At 33.7% G+C, this 26,309-nt stretch overlaps 1 long non-coding RNA gene across 2 annotated transcripts; it reads right to left on the bottom strand.

The window, feature by feature from the left end:
- Positions 1-3,757: 3,757 nt before the first annotated feature.
- On the bottom strand, positions 3,758-21,728 carry LOC131179279 (uncharacterized). Of its 2 annotated transcripts, XR_009148244.1 has the most exons (10): positions 20,765-21,728; positions 19,591-19,670; positions 18,435-18,497; positions 17,350-17,409; positions 12,198-12,260; positions 9,997-11,183; positions 9,756-9,891; positions 9,426-9,455; positions 8,821-8,902; positions 3,758-3,943 (listed from the first exon to the last, which is right to left on the bottom strand). It is a non-coding gene; the product is annotated as an uncharacterized LOC131179279 (long non-coding RNA). The 2 variants fall into 2 exon arrangements; XR_009148243.1 differs by having other exon boundaries at positions 19,591-21,727.
- Positions 21,729-26,309: the final 4,581 nt, after the last annotated feature.

Genomic DNA, 26,309 nt, shown 5'->3' with positions numbered 1-26,309 from the left:
TTATGGCTGCCAAAAATGGAAGTGGCTCATACATGGATATTTTCCTTCAATTCTTTCGAATTCTAAGTCAATTCATGCTTCCAACATGAAATCTAAAGAGAAATTAAAGAGTAGTAGCACTAACCTTTTTTAGCAGAATTTTCCCAAGCTTAAACTTCACTTTCTCTTCAATTTTTGGTAGCCAAACACATCCCCAAGAGGTGTAAACAAGTTTTCATGAAGGAAGTCTAGGGTTTAGTGGTGAGAATTCATGGGAATGGAAGAGAGAGATGAAACAACACTCATGGAGGTTGAGAGAAAGGTGTGCCGGCTGAATGGGGAAGATGAGTGCAGAAATTGTGTTCTAATTTTACTCAATTTTATCTCTTTTAATTAGGTTTATAAGTAGGTGTCACAATGGGATTGGATGGAAGTGTTTTAATGACATCATAGTGATGTCAAAATTCCTATTTAATTCATTTTCTTTCCTTTTTCTTTTCTACTCATTTTTAATTAAATATTTAGCAATATTTATTCATATTTTATGTCATAATAATTTTTTATTTAACTGGACAAGTTGGCCAAAAATCATCTCTGAAGACGAAATGACCAAAATGCTATTCCTTTTGCTTAACAGACTAACATTGTCTGTACCATTCTAAAAATTTTTCTAAGCATTTTCTTGATGTTCTAGTGCCATCGAAACCTCAATGACTCTTCTCTGGAGTCCCAAAAATTATTTCACGAAATTTCCCTCAGGTTGAGGGCTACTAGCTGTAAAGACAGCAACTTCCCATTAGGGTCACCCATCACCAGGGCATCGACTCATTTTACTTTGTTGTATTTCATTTCTAAAATTTTTCCTTAATTTTTCTTGTACTTGTTTGAATTATTTATGACTCCTCACTCTAGTCTAATTATAGTTTTAGATATTCTAGCTGTCCGGTCAGACATTGGTCACCGGAACAGTAGAACGTACAAACTATCTAAAGTGAGGGCGTTACAATTCTTCCCCTCTAACAAAAAGTTTGTCCTTGAAATTTACCGAATTTAGGCATCTGAGATAATTTCTTTATCTTTCTATTGCTCCCTCTGTTTACTCCTTTTATATATATGGTATTATTTAGTCTTTTCGAATCTATCATTATACACTTAGGCATATTATAAAGGAAGGATACTTTACCTCAAATTCACATCTGGAACATCTTGCTCCTCTCTGGCTTAGGTGACATTTGCAAGTGGTGTTACTGTTGCACCTAGTCCTTCCACGATTTCTATATGGGTCTGTGGTAAATTCCTCTTAGGACAATCTTTTCAGACGATGGTCCATGGCCCCACATCTATAACATGCTCCTATCAATCCCCTACATTCACCTTTATGCCACTTGTTACAATGGCCACATTTTCTTGCTAGTGTTGGTGCACTCACTACTAGTATCTCTAGTTGACTTCTTCTGGGTATAGGCCTGGGTCTAAGTCTCCTACTTTGATTAGATGTCTGACTTAACTGTTCTCTCAGACTATTATTACTAGACTGTCCAAATTTCCTCTTTTGCTGATCACCACTCCTCTTCTGTTCCTCTTCACGAACACAGCTAATATATTTCTTTCTAAACTCTATCAGAAAGAATTCCCAAGTTACGTTGGATGGTGGCACTGTCTGGGTCCATGGTAAATTCCTCTTAGGACAATTTTTCAGATGATGGTCCATGGCCCCACATCTATAATAGGCTCCTGTCAATCTCCTACATTCACCTTTATGCCACTTGTTACAATGGCCACATTTTCTTGCTAGTGCTGGTGCACTCACTACTAGTATCTCTAGTTGACCTCTTATGGGCATAGGCCTAGGTCTAAGTCTCCTACTTTGGTTAGATGTCTGACTTAACTGTTCTCTCAGCCTCTTATTACTAGACTGTCCAAATTTCCTCTTTTGCTGATCACCACTCCTCTTCTGTTCCTCTTCATGAACACAGCTAATATATTTCTTTCTGAACTCTATCAGAAAGAATTCCCAAGTTACGTCGGCTGGTGGCACTATCTGGGTCCATGGTAAATTCCTCTTAGGACAATCTTTCAGACGATGGTCCATGGCCCCACATCTATAACAGGCTCCTGTCAATCCCCTACATTCACCTTTATGCCACTTGTTACAATGGCCATATTTTCTTGCTAGTGCTGGTGCACTCACTACTAGTATCTCTAGTTGACCTCTTCTGGATATAAGCCTGGGTTTAAGTCTCCCACTTTGATTAGATGTCTGACTTAACTGTTCTCTCAGCCTCTTATTACTAGACTGTCCAAATTTCCTCTTTTGCTGATCACCACTCCTCTTCTGTTCCTCTTCATGAACACAGCTAATATATTTCTTTCTGAACTCTATCAGAAAGAATTCCCAAGTTACGTCGGCTGGTGGCACTGTCTGGGTCCATGGTAAATTCCTCTTAGGACAATCTTTCTGGAGATGGTCCATGGCCCCACATCTATAACAGGCTCCTGTCAATCCTCTACATTCACCTTTATGCCACTTGTTACAATGGCCACATTTTCTTGCTAGTCCTAGTGCACTCACTATTAGTATCTCTGGTTGATCTCTTCTGGGTATAGGCCTGGGACTAGGTCTCCTACTTTGATCAGATGTCTGACTTAACTGTTCTCTCGGCCTCTTATTACTAGACTGTCCAAATTTCCACTTTTGCTGATCACCACTCCTCTTCTATTTCTCTTCATGAACACAGCTATTATATTTCTTTCTGAACTTTATCAGAAAGAATTCCCAAGTTACATTGGCTGGTGGCACTACTTTGGTTATGACATCTCACCACCGATATGCAGCTTCTTGTAGCAATGAAACTGCACACTCCAAACTCTGTTTTGGTGTGCAATGGAGCTACTACAAGACTGTTTCAGTCCTTTCTAACCAATACTCAGCCGCTGAAGAATCGTCTTCTGTTCTACCATTGAAATCTACAGCTCCATACTTCCTAATTTTCCTAAAGTTGATTTTCGCTGAGGCAGTGGTGGAATAACCCTAGTCATCTGTCGAAAGAATTCAATCATCTGCTCAAACAAGGCCTATTGGGGTTGTACAGGCACCTCTTGCACTGGTGGAGCAGGATCTCCTCGATTTCCAATATCACTCCCAGTCGGGATATGGCTTACTACTTCTTCCTCTATTGCCCTCTGCGATTCTGGGTCCATACCTTAACCTAAAATAACCAAAGAAAATATATCTGCATTAGTGTCACCTCGACTCATATGAATGCAATGCATGTTATGCACACTATCTCATTCTATCTATCGATGCCTAGGAATGCCTAAACCGTGCTCTGATACCAATAAATGTGACACCCCTCACCAATCTACAGTGTAGCCGAGCAAGGCATATCACACTCGGTGTCGGAGCACCCTATCTTATCTTACTTTGTTCTTTTAACAATTTGTTCTCATTATATTTTAATATCAATTATTTTCTTTTAAGGAGAAACCAGCGGAGTTTCTCCTATTTTATCTCCAGTTGGCATATTTCACTATTCACTTGCTTGAAAATTCAATAATATTTTACAATGAAAATATTATTCATACTCATCATAGTCATCTCACATTCAATTTTTGCAATTCACATACTCATTTGTACAAATCCATTCATTTCCATACATATTCATTAATGCACGATTTATATATAGAAATTCTCATAATTTCATTAATTTACATAATATACAAATTAATTTCAGATGAAAAAGCTAATCTATTAATTTACATCTCATACATAATAAATACAATTTCCTCGATTGCATTATAACATATGAAATAATTATATTACACAAAATACATAATATGACTAATATGAGCCCTATCTACATGCATTACTAAGGAGGTGACACCCTTAAACACTTCTGACACTTCTGCAGATCTGGACTCTAAAAATCCCAGTCAAATATCCACCGGGTTTTATCTTCAGTACCTATGTGAGGAAACAAATCCATCACGCTAAGCATTGCTGCTTAGTGGTGTAATAATATGACAAGAAAATAATATATACAAATAAAGAAATACTGAAGTATAATTCTAAAGTATAATTTAGATCCTTAGGTATCAATTAAATTTGGTATGATATTTCTAATATCAACCATTTTATATTCTATTTTGTCCCTCTTTGAAAGTGCTGAGTTTATACAGTAATAATATTCAATATACAGATTAATTCTAAGAGTATTGTATTTTTGGTTCCTACAATTCTGAAAATTTCATTTGCACTACTTGATTCAGTTATGTTTCTATTGCTAATCTTTTTCTCATTTCATTCAACACTTTTTAATGTTTTTAATTACTAATATTCTTAAATAATTTCAATAATTTACACTACTCAGGTAACCTACGACAGGCTGACTAAACTGGATAACGGGTCATTGGCACTGGACACCACGGTGCCTCGGGCTGTCATACCATGGGACACAGAATATCAACCACGTATGCAGCCAGTATGGCTAAAAAGCCATGATAACACATAATCAAGCATAAAAGCTATGAGTGTGAGCATATAGCTATGAGTGCGGGCATAAAGCCATGAATACAGGCATAAAGCCTTACGCAGTATTGCTAAAACAATACCCTATTGGCATGCCAATCTATCCAATCTGACACACATGTCTAGGTTATACATGGGCACATTAGTACCTTTAAGGGTTCATAAGTATCATTTTTTCATTATAAGGTTCAATTACAATTGATAAAATTTTATTCTATTCCTAGTAAAAACATAAATTCCTAAATCATAATTATACATAATTCATGCATTCCTCGTAATTTATACATTCATTATTCCATTCATGATAATTTCAATTCACATCAATCAACTTTCATGTACCATTTCTACATCACAATATTTTCCTAAGGCCTTCCACATAGGTCATTCTCTTATGTCCCAGAATCATTCAAGTTTAAGAATTAAAATTTACTAATTACATTATATGTTCCAATTATAATTTTTAGTATTTTATTCTTTTTCATAATAGAAACATAAATCTCCAAGTCTAATATTTACATAATTTAGTTATTCATAATAAATATATATTTATTAGATCACCCATAATTGTTCACAATCCAAAACAATGGTTCTCATGCACCATTGTACTCAAAATACTTTTTCTTATCCTTTCTCCATTAATGGGAACTAAAGTCTTATTTATTCATTCATTTATTCATTGTCCTATTAATATAAATTATTATTCATATTCCAAGTAATCCATGAATATTTCATGGATTTTAAATTTAGCTAAATTTTCCTTAAATCTTAGTATCGCTCAAATTCAAAAATTTAAATCAACTATTTAAATTATCAATATATTAACCATTATAATAGCTTTCTAATTTATTATACCCTTTCCTATATCATTGGGGTCACTCAACTTCACCATTCACAATTTACCTACCACATCCTATATTAACAACTACAATGGTTCTTATAGTTTGTTTTTTTACTTCACATAATTTAGTGGTTACTATTTATTTGACCATTTCCATTCAAAGGTTGACTTTTTGATTCATAATAGATTTGATAAGTCTAAGTTCACCAATATACCACATTTTACATTTTATTTTTGTTGGCATTGGTTGCCAAACTCAATTCCTAGACTCCTAGGTTTTATTTCAAATTTTCAGAATTTGAGGTCCAAATTCACTATTCCATTGGACCTTGCTACAATAAAACTTTGACAAGACTTTCTTCATGAAAGTTATTCCTTTATGTGTCTTCTTTAATTCCCTTTTTGAATCACTCAATTTAAAGTTTTGTAGCTCAAGTTATGGCCATTTTACCATAACTAGCTGGATTGACTTGTACCCAGAATTCTGGGCAGAATTGGTTCTACCAGATTTGGTGTCCTGACTTTAATGGGCAATTTCACTTAGTTCTGATCATAATTTAGAGTTATGGTCTTCATGAAAGTTTCCCTAAATTGTCTAATCTTTCTATTAATATAAAATTTAGGCCATTTGGAAATTTCCACACTGAGTTATGGCCATTGTTCATTTGGTCATTTTCCAGAACCAACAGGTTGGTTACCCAGATTTGGTCAATTTTTAGGGTATTCTAAGTTTGTTTTCTGGGCAAGGTTTCTTTATCAAAGTTGTGCTATTATGTGTCTAGTTTCATGTCCAATTGGCTTTGCACCAATTGAACCTACACCATTCAAGTTACAGCTGCCCAAACATGCTAGACTCATATCCAACCCTGTAGGTCCTATGAGGCAGCATACCCAACCTCAAATCCAAAGCCATAATTCACTTCAATTCCTCATCAAACACAGCCAAATGGTCACTAATTGACCATTAGGACTTCCATTCACCAACACATGAGCAAAACCCTAACTTCATGCCTCAAACCCTAATTCTCAAATATTCAAATCCTACTTCACACACATCAACTTATGTTCAAAGTCTCATAATCACTATCAAAGCCACCCATAAACATCTTTAATTGCATCAAAACTCATCAAACACTTTCCTAATTCATGGCTGCCAAAAATGGTGGTGGCTCATACATGGATATTTTCCTTCAATTCTTTTAAATTCTAAGTCAATTCATGCTTCCAACATGAAATCTAAAGAGAAATTAAAGAGTAGTAACACTAACCTTTTTTAGCAAAATTTTCCCAAGCCTAAACTTCACTTTCTCTTCAATTCTTGGCAGCCAAACACTTCTCCAAGAGGTGTAAATAAGTTTTAATGAAGGGAGTCTAGGGTATAGTGGTGAGAATTCATGGGAATGGAAGAGAGAGATGAAACAACACTCATGGAGGTTGAGAGAAAGGTGTGCCGGCTGAATGGGGAAGATAAGTGCAAAAATTGTGTTCTAATTTTACTCAATTTTATCTCTTTTAATCAGGTTTATAAGTAGGTTTCAAAATGGGATTGGATAAAAGTATTTTAATGACATCATAGTGATGTCAAAATTCCTATTTAATTCATTTTCTTTCCTTTTTCTTTTCTACTCATTTTCAATTAAATCTTTAACAATATTTATTCATATTTTATGTCATATTAATTATTTATTTAACTGGACAAGTTGGCCACAAATCATCTCTGAAGTCTAAATGACCAAAATGCCCTTCGTTTTGGTTAATAGACTAAAATTGTCTGTATCGATCTAAAAATTTTTTTTAGCATTTTCTTGGAATTCTAGTGCCATCGAAACCTCAATGACTCTTCTCTAGAGTCCCAAAAATTATTTCACGGAATTTTCCTTGGGTTTAGGGCTATTAGCTGTAAAGACAGTAACTTCCCGTTAGGGTCACCCATCACCGGGGCACCGGCTCATTTAACTTTGTTGTATTTCATTTGTAAAATTTTTCCTTAATTTTTTTTACTCTTATTTGAATTATTTATAACTCCTCACTCTAGTCTAATTATAGTTCCAAACATTTTAGTTGTCCGGTCAAACATTGGTCACCAGAACAGTAGAACGTACAGACTATCTGGGTAAGGTTTCTTCATCAAAGTTGTGCCATTATGTGTTTAGTTTCATGTCCAATTGGCTTTGCACCAATTGAACTTACACCATTCAAGTTACAGCTGCCCAAACTTACTAGACTCATATCCAGCCCTGCAGGTCCTATGAGGCAGCATACCCAACCTCAAATCCAAAGCCATAATTCACTTCAATTCCTTATCAAACACAGCCAAATGGTCACTAATTGACCATTAGAACTTCCATTCACCAATACATGAGCAAAACACTAACTTCATCCCTTAAAACCTAATTCTCAAATATTCAAATCCTACTTCACACACATTAACTTATATTCAAAGTCTCATAATCACCATCAAAGCCACCTATAAATGTCTTTAATTGCATCAAAACTCATCAAACACTTTCCTAATTCATGGCTGCCAAAAATGGAAGTGGCTCATACATGGATATTTTCTTTCAATTCTTTCAAATTCTAAGTCAATTCATGCTTCTAACATGAAATCTAAAGAGAAACTAAAGAGTAGTAGCACTAACCTTTTTTAATAGAATTTTCCCAACCTTAAACTTCACTTTCTCTTCAATTCTTGGCAGTCAAACACTTCCCCAAGAGGTGTAAACAAGTTTTAATGAAGGGAGTCTATGGTTTAGTGGTGAGAATTCATGGGAATGGAAGAGAGAGATGAAACAACACTCATGGAGGTTGAGGGGAAGATGAGTGCAGAAATTGTGTTCTAATTTTACTCAATTTTATCTCTTTTAATTAGGTTTATAAGTAGGTATCACAATGGGATTGGATGGAAGTATTTTAATGACATCATAGTGATGTCAAATTCCTATTTAATTCATTTTCTTTCCTTTTTCTTTTCTACTCATTTTCAATTAAATCTTTAGCAATATTTATTCATATTTTATGTCATAATAATTATTTATTTAACTGGACAAGTTGGCCAAAAATTATCTCTGAAGACGAAATGACCAAAATGCTCTTTGTTTTGCTTAACAGACTAAAATTGTCTGTACCGATCTAAAAATTTTTCTAAGCATTTTCTTGGCATTCTAGTGCCATCGAAACTTCAATGACTCTTCTCTAGAGTCTCAAAAATTATTTCACAAAATTTCCCTCTGGTTTAGGGCTACTAGCTGTAAAGACAACAACTTTCCATTAGGGTCACCCATCACTGGGGCACCGGCTCATTTAACTTTGTTGTATTTCATTTCTAAAATTTTTCCTTAACTTTTCTTACACTTATTTGAATTATTTATGACTCCTCACTCTAGTCTAATTATAGTTCCAGATATTCTAGCTGTTCGATCAGACATTGGTCATTAGAATAGTAGAATATACAGACTATCTAAAGTGAAAGCGTTACATGAGATCTCTTGTGAATCATCATCCTGTGAGTTTGAAGTAGCATCAGTAGTAGCAGCAGCCACCATAGCCTCCATTTGATCCTGTATATAGTTATTAAATCTAATAATTAATTGCAAGTAAGAATGAAACTAGGAAAATGAAATTTAAAAATTTTAATATACAAACTTAATAATTAAGAAAATTTCGGCAAAGTACCGTCTGTAACAGAACATATCATACCTGCTAATGAAGGCAAAATAATGTTCTTGCATATAAAATAACACTTTCAATATCCTCCTTATACCATCCACTGCTACAACATTTATACACAAATACAAGCACTTCTATGTCTATACTATATAGGATTTGATATTATTGTTAAATCTGCTATTGAGAAAACCACAACTTGAAATATATTAGTCAGACAAAAGATTCTTTTTAGAAATAATAGTTTGAATATAATTGAATGATCACCACAGGTGAGAAGGTATGAAATAAAAAACAAGCATTTATTCTTTTCAAGATTTTTTTTTTGTGCAGTATTTTCAGAAGTTTTAGCTGTGGAATGAACAACATCAAATTAGGTTGTGAGATAAACAGGAAAAAGACAAGGTTGAGTCTTACATGATAATCATCCATGTAATCCCAGGAATGCTGCAAAATAAGACATCTTGAGTCAAAACTTGTATCCATGAACAAAACTAAATATTGCAATAGCAAGTTAAACAATGCACCAAATAAACGAAATAAGATTCAGGCATATGAACTATGAACCCTTCTGTATTTATCTCTATATCTGTCTTGGTGGCGATGAACATATCCTCTCTCTCTTCTCCTCTTTTCACCTTCTAGCTCTTTGAGCTTCTTGCACATGCAAGGACTCAAAAGTACTTAGAAATCATTGATGAAATTAAAAGCTCACTATAAAAGTAATAGATGACAAGAAAAACTAACCTCTTCCTCCCTAGCTTTTCGGATTTTTTCCACTTCCTCTAAAGCTTCCTTTTCTATATGAAGTTCCAAACCCGGAGAGAAGGTGGGGTTGATCATCACATATCAAAATATTGTCAAAAACTGACTCGGCCTTCACCTGCATTCCAGCACATGATAAGACATGCTCATATTATAAATAAAATCACTGGTTGAAACATAAAGATTAGGGCATGTCCAGATCAGCATATTTAGTAATTCTTACCTGCCAAACTTCAATCCCCAAATATTTTATTGGCTTAAGAACGTAAAGATCAGGATCATCTTCAAGCTCTGGAGATATTAAGCAGAAAATGAAAAAAAAAAGGTGGGGTGGATTAGTTCTTTATATCAAATTTTCATGCTAAAAATTTTAATTACTTTCCATCAAAGATATCATAAGAATACCTGGATTATCAATATAAGGAACCTTCCATTTCCCCTTATAATTAGGGTCCTTGATTTGGTGCCAGTATCATCAAAAGTTACATCAATTAAGAAACTAAAATAAACAAATGGTTGAAGATTTGATGTTTTGACTAGGTACTATGTGTGTGGTAAATATATCTTTTGAGCTAGAGTTTAGGTTTCGGTGACCTTGAAGATTTAATGTTCAAAGAAAAAAAAAAGAGATGGACTAGATAGATTATTCTTTTCTAGGAAAAAAAGATTGCCCAAAGAATTAATGGAACAAATCGTTGGCTAATCAGAAGAATATAAACTGTAGCAAAGGATTAGAAACCAACTACATTTTCATTAACATTACTGGATGAGAGTTTTGCCAACTTAAGAGAACCAAGGAGATCATGTCACACCCTACTCCCCCATAAGATGTAACATGATCCCGTAGTGCACCTAATGAATTACCGTACTTCGCCTACCGATAACCCATTAGATATACTACAAGGGATTTTAAAAACAATTTTTGTGAAATTTAAATCATCGATTAAAATCTGGTGTTATAAAATTTTTTTTAAAATTTCGGCAAAGTGCCGGCTGTATTTTAAGAAAACAGTTCTTCAATCCTGCAAAAGAAAATGCTCCCAATATGTTTTCTCAAATACAACTTCAATAACTTCATTTCAATTCACAATTCAATTCTCAATAAACAATCAATTCATTTTCAAACTACTCTCATCATAAAGAAACATTTCATTGATTACAAGACTCAAAATTTATAATACAAAACTATTCAAGTAAATGAAATATCAACTTTATATTTATAACAATTTACATTTAATTACATACCAAAATATTTTACAAGAGTTTTTATACAACTGCTCAAATAATTTACATACATTCTATTACATGCATACATCAAAACCTATGTACATGGGTATACCTATGATATACCTGGAGCTGATATGAATATGTCTTCAAAGAAACTTATTCACTGCTCTATGCTCTTTTTACCTGCGACAACATACAAAGCTATCGACTCAGTGGTGCACAACTATAATTTAAAACATAGTACAATATACATTGACAAAATTTACAGTAAATAATTTGGAAATCTGAATACTCATCAAATTCCAAAACTCAAAATATTCATTGACAATAATGTAAATCATTTGTATAAATGACTTTGATCACAAAATTCAATTTATCAAATCATGACTAACCATTTAAGTAATTCCAACAAAATCAATTATACATAAATCATAATTGAAATCACAATTCTTTACCATTCAAAAGCCATTCTGTATCTCAAAAATCATTATGTATCTCAAAAATCAATCTTTATCTCACTAACTATGCAAGACTAATCCGAAAGGGCCATATTCGATGTGATTCTAACTCCCTATGGTCGGGGAGGTTGAATCAAATTCTAACTCCCTATGGTCGGGGAGGTCGAATCATCGTGCACAGTACCATCACAATAATGAATCTTCCGCAAGGGCCATAACGATAAAATAAACTTAGATCTAACCTCAAATCAGAGGAAAATCTAAGCCTGTACACGTACCATGGTAATCAAAACACAACTAACTCCATTGTCTTCTCAACAAATGAGAGAGACGGGTAATAACCTAGTCAAGCATCTATAGTGAGATATAAAACAATATCACAATCCTTTCAATGAGCATAAATCACAATACAATTCGATTCAAAGTCAATTCCAATATCCAATAATTTTTATGCTCATCACAATTCAAATCATAAATTTGCATTTTTCCATGAAAATTACCATCACAATTCAAAATATGTTCTATCACAATTTTTCAAAACATAATTATTCAATCCATAACAATGCTTAATACTTGTGGAAATACCATTTCACAAAGCTAAATTCATACATACTATAGCAATTTCAATAATCATTGAATTAAATCCAATGCTTATTAAACATAATACATAAGAAAAGTATGTCATTTAATCATATGAAATATTCAAACAAAATCAGTTAAAAACAAGTTGTGCACAAACCTCTGATAACTATTTCTTGGCTCTGACTCAGTGTTTCCTTCCCCTTCCCTGAGTCTTTGCTAACTGAGAAACACAATTTGAAGTGTTTCAGTACTCATTTAATCTGTCTCTAAGAATAAGGTTCAATAATTAATTTGTCAAATTCTATTATTTCCTTAGTCAACCTAATATGTCGACCCTCGATGTGTTCTAGGTAAATTCGGTTTTAATGTCACTAATATGTCACATTCAATAGTCTTTTAGGGTTGGTACATGTTACCAAATTCATTTCCATGTATCTTGCATTTTCTTGCAATTTGCTGGATTCTGGGATACTAATTTGACCTATCTGGATGACCTAGTTCCCTTGATTTTCGGGTTTCGATCTAAACTACAAACTTATAGATCTATGTCTTATGGAATGCGGGGCAAAATTTCAGGTCATTCTGAGTTATGTAGACCAAGTTATGGTCATTTTACTATTGCTGGTCAAATTGCACCAAAATTGGTCACTTTAGGTCATTTTAGGTTCGGCTAGTTTTTGGACCCGAACTTGTGCAAGCTTTTTGACTTGCCTATGGTCATTTCTGGGCTTTGGTGTCTTCATAAGACTTGTAGATATAGGTCTTAACTATTCGTGGTCAAAATTTCAAGTCAATTGGACCTGTTTTGAGTGAGTTATGGTCAAAATACTAACTGCTGCCCAAATGGTCAATTTTCAGGCCTGCACTTACCTATTCCGGATTTGGTCATTCTTTTAGGTCACTTCTAGATAGAATTTGGACAAGATCTCTTCATGAAAGTTGGTCTATATTGAGTCTAGTTTTACCTCCAATTGGCCTCATACCAATTAGAGCCACAACTTTACACTTATAACCTAATTTATACACTGCCAACAATCACAACCTGCATAAGAGAATTTACACTTCCAATTTAGCAATCCTCCTCCTCCCAATAATTCAATATTCATTCTCGGCACTTCTATATTTATTCAACACAATTCTAACAAAGTAAATTGGCAGAATACTCAAGTAATATATGCTCTCATGGCTGCCTAAAATTGGGCAGTCCAATAACTCAATAATTCTTCAAATTTCTTCACCCAAAATACTCCCCATAACCTCAACACAAACTTTAATAAAGTAAGTTAAAGAAATAAGCATTTACCTTTAGTTGACCACTTCTCAACCTTCACCAAAGCTCCTTTTCTTGCTGGCTATAGCTTTCCCATGATGTGTGGACAATTTCTTATGAAAGGATTAGTGGAAATCATGGTGAGATTGAGTGAGATTAAAGCTTGCATGAAAGTGTTTCAATGGAGATTTGAGAGGAATTTAAATTCTGCAACTTGAGAGGTGAAGAAGATGAATGAAGATAGTGGAAAATTCTATCCACTTTTGGCTTTTATATGGTGCATAATGGTCCACTAACTCAATTAAATAATAAGGTAATGTTAAACTTTTAATTATTCACATTATACCCCATAATCCTCGTTTATTATATTTCATTCCAACTTTAATTTTTCATGTAATCTCTAAACTTTAACACTACTTTATTTTCATGGACATTTAGGTCAAAAGTCAACTCTAGGTGTCAAATGATCAAAATGCTCCACTTCGAGTTATATTCCTGATTTTTCGGTAACACCGATTTTTGTCATTTTCTCGATTTCTCGTTTTTCTTTGTACTAATTAATTAATTTTTCTTTGATATTTCTAATGGCATTTATACTTCAATAGACATTTATTTAAGTCCTAAAAATATTTTTCAGGGTTCCCCGGGGTCCAGGGCTAGTCAACGGTCCACGCCGTGACTTCCCGATGCGGTCACCCATCGCTAGGGTTCTCGGCTCGTTTAACTTGATTACATTTCATTGCTATTATTTTTCCTTTGTTTTTCTTGTCTTTCCTTTTCTTGTATTTCATTATTCTATGTCTCCTCATCCATATCTAAGTGTAGTTCTAGGCATCCTAGCTGTCCGGACAACACTGGTCACTGGAACAGTAGAATGCACTACCAAACATAGGGGCGTTACAATTCTCCCCCCCTTAAAATAAATTTCGTCCGCGAAATTTTACCCAATAGCCATCTTACAATAGTTATACATTTATTTTCTCCTTTCTATATGATCATATAATCTTCTTTTTCTCAAATTTGTATAAGACTTTTAACAATATAATACAACGTTTAATTTGTTTGTATAACACCAATCTCCTCTTACTATTGTGCTATCTAATATTTTAGTTCATGTTCCTTCTTGAATGACCCTTGAGTTCATGTTAGAATCATTTATCTAGTCATTGGTCCTCTGACCATTCTAGTCCATAGTCTTCCTCACATTCGTAACATATTTTTGTTATATTTGAACCAACCGTTCGAATTTTTACTTCCATAACTCTTTTTATCTATTAATATTCTATAACTTACTTCCTTTTGTATTAAACTATAACCTTTCGATATTCTAACTTTTGAGTTTTAACTCCCTAAGTAGGATTTTCAAATTTATTTGTAACAATTAAATTCTGTCCTGGCATAACTATACCAAAACAGATGCCATTGGCAACTATTCTCATCTAGGTGTACTATCGAGTAGTACGTAGCTCTACACAATAATCTCAAGTTAGTACTGTAATCTGTAGCTTACAGTATAAACATCAAGAACATTGCATAGTTACTACGATACATCCCAATAGATCAAACTTTCCTATCTCTTATCCTTTTCAAATTCACTGATATCTGAAACTTATTCTGATTACAATATCCATTAATAATTAATAACTGTAACATCTTTACCCTCATCTAGAGCAAGTCTATTACCACAACTTACTTTTACGTCCTCTTGCCTTACATTAAATAGGCTCGCTAATTAGCTTTATAATTTATGGTGTGTTAGAAAATACTTTTCGCCGATAAACTCTTCCAACTAATTTCACTTATTATCACAATCCTTATCTTAAAGGACTAATCACTAATGCATCAAAATTTATTCCCCTATAAAGGAATAACAATAGAGCATATAGTTCTAACACTAACATAAAAGTATGCAGACCCCAGGTCAAATAATACATATATATATATATATATATATATATATATATATATATATATATATATATATATATATATATATATATATATATATATATATATCTTATTTACTATTTGAGAAAGTACCAGCAATAATATCAAAAGTCTAAGCCTCTTCTCTCTGCCGTATAGCGTATACTCCAGCTGGAGCATCACCTGCTCAGGTGATTCACGATTACTCGACTTCTAGGTGTACTACCCCTAGCTCGACCTCTACTAACTGATGGTGAACTCTTTGGGGTAGAAACTTGGGTTGATCCCTTTGGTGTAGTAAATGATCCAGAACGACATGGATTTACACAATCCCTAGCAAAATGACCAGTCTCTCCACAATTAAAACATGCTCGTACGGCTCTATAACATACCCCACTATGTGGTTTACCACAAGTTTCACAAAGTCGATCCGATGCGCATTCTGGGTTTTACGTTGAGTTTCTTTGATCGGATCGGGGTGGTTTCTGTCCAGAAGATCTATCTCTAATGGACTTCTTCCCATCTCTGTTGTGTCCCCCAAAGTTTTTCCTCTTTCCAGTAGGACCACTAGAACTCTGTTCTACTGACTTTCCCTCTTTTTCTGTCTTCTCTGATTTCTTTTTCTCAGGGGCCACTTCAGATTCAATTCTTTCTAACTCTAGTGCTTGAGAAATAAGTTCAGAGAAGTTAGTATGTTTGAATCCGACCACTTGTAATCTGATACTGGGCTTCAAGCCAGTTTCAAATCTCTTACATCTCTCCCTGCTGGTAGCAAGTAGACTTACTGCATAATGGCTTAGGCGAGAAAATTCTCTTTCATACTTAGCCACTGATCTGCTCCCCTGTTTCAGACTTAGGAACTCTTGCAGTTTCTGATCTATAAAAGCATCAGGGACATATTTTTGTCTGAATTCCCTGAGAAAGTCACTCCATGTTAGCACTGCAAGTTCTACCAGACTGTGGGGAATGGTTTTTCACCAGTCATAAGCATCCCCCTGTAGCAAAGATACTGAGTATTCAAATCTGAGCTTCTCTGTGCAATGCAGTTTCTTGAATACCCTATCCATCCTCTCTAACCACTGTTCTGGCTCTAGAGGATTTACTGTCCCCTTGAACTCTGTAGCCCCATATTTCATCAATTTGTCATACTGCCTTGCAGAAGACTGTGGTTGTACCACTGGTGTCTGTATTGGGACTTGAGTAGACACATTACCAACCATTTGTTGAAACATTGCAGCCATCTGCTGAGCGAACTGAGCAGGGAACTGCGGTATTGAAGGGGCTGGTGCAGCTGATCCACTAACATTGTGTAGGGCTGGGGCATCCCCTTGCACCTCAGCCTCTATCGATCGATCGACTGAACGATCACCCTCTTCCATAGTCAATTCGAGGATCTTAGACCTCCTCAATAAATAACACAAGGAGATTTCCTCCCGTTAGTGCATATTTATAATGTGATGTACTGTATGTATCAAACAATGATATTGAGCAGTTGTACTATGAAGAAAGAATATTCAAATTACAGGTGAAAACAGAATTTAAAAACTAGCTCTGATACCACTAAAACATGTCACACCCTACTCCCCCGTAAGATGTAACATGATCCCGTAGTACACCTAATGAATTAGCGTACTTCGCCTACCGATAACCCATTAGATATACTACAAGGGATTTTAAAAACAATTTTTGTGAAATTTAAATCATCGATTAAAATCTGGTGTTATAAAATTTTTTTTAAAATTTCGGCAAAGTGCCAGCTGTATTTGAGAAAACAGTTCTTCAATCCTGCAAAAGAAAATGCTCCCAATATGTTTTCTCAAATACAACTTCAATAACTTCATTTCAATTCACAATTCAATTCTCAATAAACAATCAATTCATTTTCAAACTACTCTCATCATAAAGAAACATTTCATTGATTACAAGACTCAAAATTTATAATACAAAACTATTCAAGTAAATGAAATCTCAACTTTATATTTACAATAATTTACATTTAATTACATACCAAAATATTTTACAAGAGTTTTTATACAACTGCTCAAATAATTTACATACATATTATTACATGCATACATCAAAACCTATGTACATGGGTATACCTATGATATACCTGGAGCTGATCTGAATATGTCTTCAAAGAAACTTATTCACTGCTCTATGCTCTTTTTACCTGCGACAGCATACAAAGCTATCGCTGAGTGGTGAACTCAGTGGTGCACAACTATAATTTAAAACATAGTACAATATACATTGACAAAATTTACAGTAAATAATTTGGAAATCTGAATACTCATCAAATTCCAAAACTCAAAATATTCATTGACAATAATGTAAATCATTTGTATAAATGACTTTGATCACAAAATTCAATTTATCAAATCATGACTAACCATTTAAGTAATTCCAACAAAATCAATTATACATAAACCATAATTGAAATCACAATTCTTTACCATTCAAAAGCCATTCTGTATCTCAAAAATCATTATGTATCTCAAAAATCAATCTTTATCTCACTAACTATGCAAGACTAATCCGAAAGGGCCATATTCGATGTGATTCTAACTCCCTATGGTCGGGGAGGTCGAATCAGATTCTAACTCCCTATGGTCGGGGAGGTCGAATCATCGTGCACAGTACCATCACAATAATGAATCTTCCACAAGGGCCATAACGATAAAATAAACTTAGATCTAACCTCAAATCAGAGGAAAATCTAAGCCTGTGCACGTACCATGGTAATCAAAACACAACTAACTCCATTGTCTTCTCAACAAATGAGAGAGACGGGTAATAACCTAGTCAAGCATCTATAGTGAGATATAAAACAATATCACAATCCTTTCAGTGAGCATAAATCACAATACAATTCGATTCAAAGTCAATTCCAATATCCAATAATTTTTATGCTCATCACAATTCAAATCATAAATTTGCATTTTTCCATGAAAATTACCATCACAATTCAAAACATGTTCTATCACAATTTTCCAAAACATAATTATTCAATCCATAACAATGCTTAATACTTGTGGAAATACCATTTCACAAAGCTAAATTCATACATACTATAACAATTTCAATAATCATTGAATTAAATCCAATGCTTATTAAACATAATACATAAGAAAAGTATGTCATTTAATCATATGAAATATTCAAACAAAATCAGTTAAAAACAAGTTGTGCACAAACCTCTGATAACTGTTTCTTGTCTCTGACTCAGTGTTTCCTTCCCCTTCCCTGAGTCTTTGCTAACTGAGAAACACAATTTGAAGTGTTTCAGTACTCATTTAAACTGTCTCTAAGAATAAGGTTCAATAATTAATTTGTCGAATTCTATTACTTCCTTAGTCAACCTAATATGTCGACCCTCGATGCGTTCTAGGTAAATTCGGTTTTAATGTCACTAATATGTCACATTCAATAGTCTTTTAGGGTTGGTACATGTTACAAAATTCATTTTCATATATCTTGCATTTTCTTGCAATTTGCTGGATTCCGGGATACTAGTTTGACCTATCCAGACGACCTAGTCCCTCGATTTTCGGGTTTTGGTCTAAACTACAAACTTGTAGATCTATGTCTTATGGAACGCGGAGCAAAATTTCAGGTCATTCTGAGTTATGTAGACCAAGTTATGGTCATTTTACTATTGCTGGTCAAATTGCACCAAAATTGGTCACTTTAGGTCATTTTAGGTCATTTTAGGTTCGGCCAGTTTTTGGACCCGAACTTGTGCAAGCTTTTTGACTTACCTATGGTCATTTCTGGGCTTTGGTGTCTTCATAAGACTTGTAGATATAGGTCTTAACTATTCATGGTCAAAATTTCAAGTCAATTGTACCTGTTGTGAGTGAGTTATGGTCAAAATACTAACTGCTGCCCAAATGGTCAATTTTCAGGCCTACACTTACCTATTCCGGATTTGGTCATTCTTTTAGGTCACTTCTAGGCAGAATTTGGACAAGATATCTTCATGAAAGTTGGTCTATATTGAGTCTAGTTTTACCTCCAATTGGCCTCATACCAATTAGAGCCACAACTTTACACTTATAACCTAATTTATACACTGCCAACAATCACAACCTGCATAAGAGAATTTACACTTCCAATTTAGCAATCCTCCTCCTCCCAATACTTCAATATTCATTCTTGGCACTTCTATATTTATTCAACACAATTCTAACAAAGTAAATTGGGCAGAATACTCAAGTAATATAGGCTCTCATGGCTGCCTAAAATTGGGCAGTCCAATAACTCAACAATTCTTCAAATTTCTTCACCCAAAATACTCCCCATAACCTCAACACAAACTTTAATAAAGTAAGTTAAAGAAATAAGCATTTACCTTTAGTTGACCACTTCTCAACCTTCACCAAAGCTCCTTTTCTTGCTGGCTATAGCTTTCCCATGATGTGTGGACAATTTCTTGTGAAAGGATTAGTGGAAATCATTGTGAGATTGAGTGAGATTAAAGCTTGCATGAAGGTGTTTCAATGGAGATTTGAGAGGAATTTAAATTCTGCAACTTGAGAGGTGAAGAAGATGAATGAAGATAGTGGAAAATTCTGTCCACTTTTGGCTTTTATATGGTGCATAATGGTCCACTAACTCAATTAAATAATAAGGTAATGTTAAACTTTTAATTATTCACATTATACCCCATAATTCTCGTTTATTATATTTCATTCCAACTTTAATTTTTCATGTAATCTCTAAACTTTAACACTACTTTATTTTCATGGACATTTAGGTCAAAAGTCAACTCTAGGTGTCAAATGACTAAAATGCCCCACTTCGAGTTATATTCCTGATTTTTCGGTAACACCGATTTTTGTCATTTTCTCGATTTCTCGTTTTTCTTTGTACTAATTAATTAATTTTTCTTTGATATTTCTGATGGCATTTATACTTCAATGGACATTTATTTAAGTCCTAAAAAAATTTTTCAGGGTTCCCCGGGGTCCAGGGCTAGTCAACGGTCCACGCCGTGACTTCCCGGTGCGGTCACCTATCGCTAGGGTTCTCGGCTCGTTTAACTTGGTTACATTTCATTGCTATTATTTTTCCTTTGTTTTTCTTGTCTTTCCTTTTCTTGTATTTCATTATTCTATGTCTCCTCATCCATATCTAAGTGTAGTTCTAGGCATCCTAGCTGTCCGGACAACACTGGTCACTGGAACAGTAGAACGCACTACCAAACATAGGGGTGTTACATATCATGCAACCTTCATGAAACATGAGGTGGCAGTTAGCATCCATGTGGCTGTAACTGGTGAATTTCTAGCTCTTATCACATAGTAAAACAAAGCCTAGTTACTTTCTGTATGGTTGAAGAAGGCCATTTTCTGACCATCATTTAATAGAAAATTAGAAATACGATAAATAATCCTCAAATTATGTTACTGTTAAGGAAATGTAAATGTTTGTAATATGGGCAATTTTAGCAGATGATATAATCCTTAAATCATTACATGCATCAACACTATAGCAAAATGGGTATCACAAAATTCAAATTTCACCTCAAATTCTTACTCTTTTCTTCCTATTGTTTGCCATCCCTTTCTTGCATTTTCCCAACAACCAAACAGGACATAATGCAAAAAAAAAAAAAAAAGATATTAAACTTCCCAAGAGTTAGTTAACCAAGCATGGATTTTTCAGTTGATAACATTGTAAAACAACTTACTAAAATAACAAACAACAGAAACATAGTTGAATATTTTCTTTTCTTGGGCTTTTAACCATGGATGATAGTTCAAGAAATAAATGCTAAGGACTGTGCCAAAATAAAAAAGGAAGCCAACAACTATAATAAGAGCGCAGACAAGGAGAGAAAAAAAAAATTACCATCAAAATCTTCCTCAAAAATAATCTAAGCAATTGAACACTGAACAAAAAGAAACAAAAGTAAAAAAAGCTCAAGTGTAGTAAGACTCCTATCAAAAGCAAGTTGAGCCATTTTGAAGAAAATGGTAGTGCTCTAATTGCTGGAAAAAAGCTAAGATGCTGACTAGTTGTAGAAACTATGTTAACAATCAGATGCATTCATCAACACATAAATACGAATCAAGAAGAAAAGAAAATTCAAGAAATGACAAAAAAAGCATTCACCGGTGCCATCGTGGAGAGCCCTATCATGCGCCAAAACATAGTTAAAATTTACTAAAGAAAAATGCCCACTTAACACGAAACCATACTCAGATCTACAAGCGCCCACAAAACGTGATGCCCCCAACAACAACAATCTCCAATCAACAATTCACCAACACAAGACAATAAAAGGAAACAAAAATTAAGAAACAAAAACCCTAGATTCCTCCCAATTAAGGAAAGATTTAAACAGACTTCTCGTATTGGATCGAATCAAAAGGGTCTGCAAAAGAGATACAAAGACAAAGGAAGAGGTAGAGAAAGAAAGAGAGGAACCAAAAGCACCTGTAATGTAATCACGGGAGAGACAGAATGAGAACTATATCATGTAGATTTGCTTTTAATACACACACACACACACACACACACACACACACACATATATATATATATATATATATATATATATATATATATATATATATATATATATATATATTCTTTGATGGAAATATTGGTTTCAATATATGGATACGCATTTAATTAATGTTTTTTATTTTATTTATTTATTATTTTTTCAATTAATCTAGACTTGCTGCCATCTTTTAGAGTTGTAGCGTTTTTATTATTAATCTAGACTTGAACAAGAATTAACAAATAAAAAATTATTCTAATCAATTATTAAAATCTAATTACAATATTTAATATTTTATAAAATTAAATTTTTTTAGTTCATCCATCAAACTTAATAATGTTTAGGCTATGTAATTTTAATTATTTATATTATTTAATTTTTTTCATTAAATAAAAAAAATTGATTAACTTTTTTTTTAATAAAAGTCTATCAGAATGGTTAAAGAATTTAATTTTATAAAATATATGAACATTTTAATTGAGAAAAAATAAATATTAAGTAATTAATTTCAATAAATTATATGGATCTTATAGTAATTTACTCTAAAAGATATAATTAAACATTTTACTATATGAAACACTCTACGGTAATCTATCTATGTATATATACATGTCTTCGATAATCTTAATTATTGTCGAGGAGGCTAAAAAGGCAACTGAAAGAATGTATGTTTGAAGCAAATTTCTTATCTTGCCAATTATTATGCGGGAAGAGTAACCCATTAAAGATAGTAATGACTAACGATAATTTTCTATATCACACTATATTTCTATATCACACGGAATATAAATATTTTAAATGCTCAATTACTCATCGAAGCTAAAGATCCAAAATTTCGCAAATGTCTCCACACTATTAATTAATACTTGGCATAATTTAAGGAAGTAGTTTTATTTAAAAACATAAAATATTTAGAAATTCATTTTAACTTATCTTCTTTTTAATTATTAGTATATCAAAGAATACTAGTAGTGAGTATTTGGTTGTTAAGTTTGAGCCATGAATTTTTGAGGTATTGGGCTCAAGACTTACTAAAAACATTCACAAATATAACGTTAACTATTTTCACGAGTAATAAATGATAGGTACATATCGGTATTTGCGGGTATCCGCTACTCGATTTTTTAATAGTAATCCCGAACTTTACTAAATCCGCTTAAAAAATATCCAAACTCATCCCATTAGAGTTCGGGCAAGTCTTATAAACCTGCATGGGTAACATCCGTCATAAATTTTTGAAGAAAAACATAATTCCGCCACAAATTTTTGAAGAAAAATATAATTCCATCAAAAACTTGTGATAGAATATATTATGTCATCACAAATTTGTGATGGATAAATTAATTCATCACAAAAATTGTGATGGATGAGTAAATTCTTTACAAATTTGTGACGGAATACATTATTCCGTCACAAATTTGTGACGAAATTTCCATCAAAAATTTTGACGGAATTTCCATCACAAATTTGTGATGGACATTATATTTCGTCACAAATTTGTGACATAAATAAATTTCATCATAAAAGTTTTAGACGGAATATATTATTTGTGACATAAATAAATTTCGTCACAAAAGTTTTAGACAGAATATATTATTCTATCACAAATTTGTGACAAATTAACACATCCGTCATAAATTTGTGACGAATTAACTTATCCATCACAAATTTGTGACGGCATAATATATTTTGTCATAAATTTTTGACGGTAATATTTTTTCGTCATAAATTTGTGACAGATTAGAGACGGAACAGCTCATCCGTCAAAAATTGAAATATTAAAATAATAACTAAAAAATTTGTGACAGATATTCTATCAGAAATCTGTCCACTAATAAAATCTGTCAAAAATCCATCTATAATTTGTGACGGAATATTTCCATCACAAAAAATCCGTCACAAAAATTTGTTTTTCTTGTAGTGTTATGAGTCTCTTACGTGCATTCTTTCATATTGTGATGACTCTAAAAGACTTTGACCATAGGTATCTCTTTGTTTCTCAATCTCCTAGTCTACATGTCCAAAATCCTAACAGGTTTTTCGATATAAGAAAGATCATTTGAAATTTCCATGTTAGGTTGACTTATCACCTTGTTCGGATCTAATGCAAATTTTCGTAGTATAGAAATATGAAAAATCGGATGGATCCTTTCCATTTCTAGTGGCAAAGTAAGCTTGTAAGATACATTCCTGACCTTTTTTAGTACATTATTGGGTCCAACATACCTTGGAGCTAGTTTACCCTTCTTTTCTAATAGGATAACACCATTCATTAAAGATACCGTGAGAAGTACCATGTCCCCTACCTGAAAAACCACTTCTTTTTTGTGGAAATCTGCATAACTCTTCTACTTACTGGCTGTTGTGTTTAACTTTTCCTTGATTAAAGGCATCACGATTGGTGATTCCCATCAACTCAGTACCTACTAAAGCTCTCTCACCAATTTCTTTCTAGAACAACGAAGACCTATGTTTCCTCCTATACAGAGCTTCATGTGATGCCATTTCAATGCTAGAGTGATAGCTGTTATTTTTTGCAAACTCAATTAAAGGGAGATACTTCTTTCATGATCCTCCAAAGTTAAGTACACATATTTGTAGCATATTCTTCAAAGTCTGCATAGTTCTTTCTGACTGCCCATTGGTCTAAGGATGAAAATTCATGTTGAAATCCAGTCTGGTGCCCAATTCATTTTGAAGATAATGCTAAAACCTGTAGGTGAACTATGGTCCCCTATTAAAAACTATTGTCACTAGAGCTCCATGCAATCTCAGTATTCCTATCACATACACTTGAGCCAACTTATCTATAGAATAGTTAGCTCTCATAAGAGTGAAGTGAGTAGTCTTGGTCAACCTGTCCACTATTACCCATATTGAGTCATGTTTATTGGTGCTAGAGGTAACCCCACAGTAAAGTCCATGGCCACATTTTCCCATTTCCATTCTAGAATGGGCAATGGGTTAAGCATTCCTGCTAACTTTTGATGTTCCAGCTTCACTCTCTGACACACCTCACATGCAGATATAAATTAAGCAACCTCCTTCTTCATAAAAGGCCACCAATACACCTTCTTCAGATCCTAATACATTTTGATGGCTCTGGGATATACGCTATACATCACATTATAAGCTTTTCTCATAATCTCCCTCTTGAATTTGATATCATCCGGTACACATAATCTGCAGCCATACTTTAAAATTCTTTTCCCATCAAATTGGAACTCATGGATTTTTATCCTTCTACACCACTTTCGCTAACTTCACCAACTTTGGATTTTCATATTATTTCTCTGCCACTTGTCTTAAGTAAACTAGTGCCACTTTCATTTGTGCTATCCAGGTGCCTTATGTTGATAACTCCAATTGTAGCCCTTCTCTTATTTGTTGATGTAGCTCCTTTAAGATGGGTCATCTTTTCACTTATATGTGAGCCAAACTACCAAATGATTTCTGACTGAAAGCACCTAGAATTGCATTTGTCTTGCCCGAATGGTACTGGATAGTATAATTATAATCACTTAGCAATTCCACCTACTTTCTTTTCATGAGATTCAACTCCTTCTGATTGAAGATGCATTATAGACTATTATGGTCTATGAAGATTTAACCCTTAGCCCTATAAAGATAATATCTCCATATCTTAAGAGCAAAAACTACAGCCACCATTTCTAGGTCATGGGTGGGATAGTTAGCTTCATGCTTCTTCAACTGCCTCGAAGCATAAGCTATTACCTTGTCATTCTATATAAGAACATACCACAAACCCACTCGAGAGGCATCACAATACACTATGAAATTTTCATTACTCAACAACAAAGCTAGAACTAGTGCTGTTAACAAACTTTCCTTGAGCTTTTGACAACTCTCTTCACACTAGTTTGTTCACTCAAACTTTTTATTCTTTTAAGTCATCCCAGTCATGGGAGTAGCTATCTTGGAGAAATCATGTACAAATCTCCTGTAATAGCTGACCAATCCTTGTAAGCTCTTGATCTCAGTCACTGTGGTTGGTCTTGGCCAATCTGCCACTACTTTAACTTTCTTGGGGTCTACTTAAATACCATTTTCTGACACTATATGTCCCAAGAAAGATATACTCTTTAACTAAAACTCCTACTTTGAAAAGTTAGCATACAACTAAAGCTCCCTTAGAGTCTGGAGAACCGCTCTTAAGTGTTGTGCATGCTTTTTTAAACTTCTGGAATATACTAAGATGTCATTAATGAAGATGATCACAAAAGAGATCTAAAAAAGGTTTGAATATCCTATTCATGAGATCCATGAATGCAGCTGAGGCATTGGTTAGCCAAATGGCATCACAAGAAACTCATAATGCCCGTATCTCATCTGGAAGGCAATCTTTAGAATGTCTGTCTCCTAATCCTTAATTGGTGTTATCCGAACCTTAAATCTATCTTAGAGAAATAACATGCTTCTCTTAGCTAATCAAACAAATTAACAATACAGGGCAAAGGGTACTTGTTCTTTGTAATTACTTTGTTCAACTACTTATAATCTATGCATAACCTCAAAGAACCATTCTTCTTCTTTACAAA

This window comes from Hevea brasiliensis, chromosome 4 (genome assembly GCF_030052815.1).
Source record: "Hevea brasiliensis isolate MT/VB/25A 57/8 chromosome 4, ASM3005281v1, whole genome shotgun sequence".
Classification (NCBI taxonomy): domain Eukaryota; kingdom Viridiplantae; phylum Streptophyta; class Magnoliopsida; order Malpighiales; family Euphorbiaceae; genus Hevea; species Hevea brasiliensis.
This window is presented reverse-complemented; position numbering and strand designations above follow the sequence as displayed.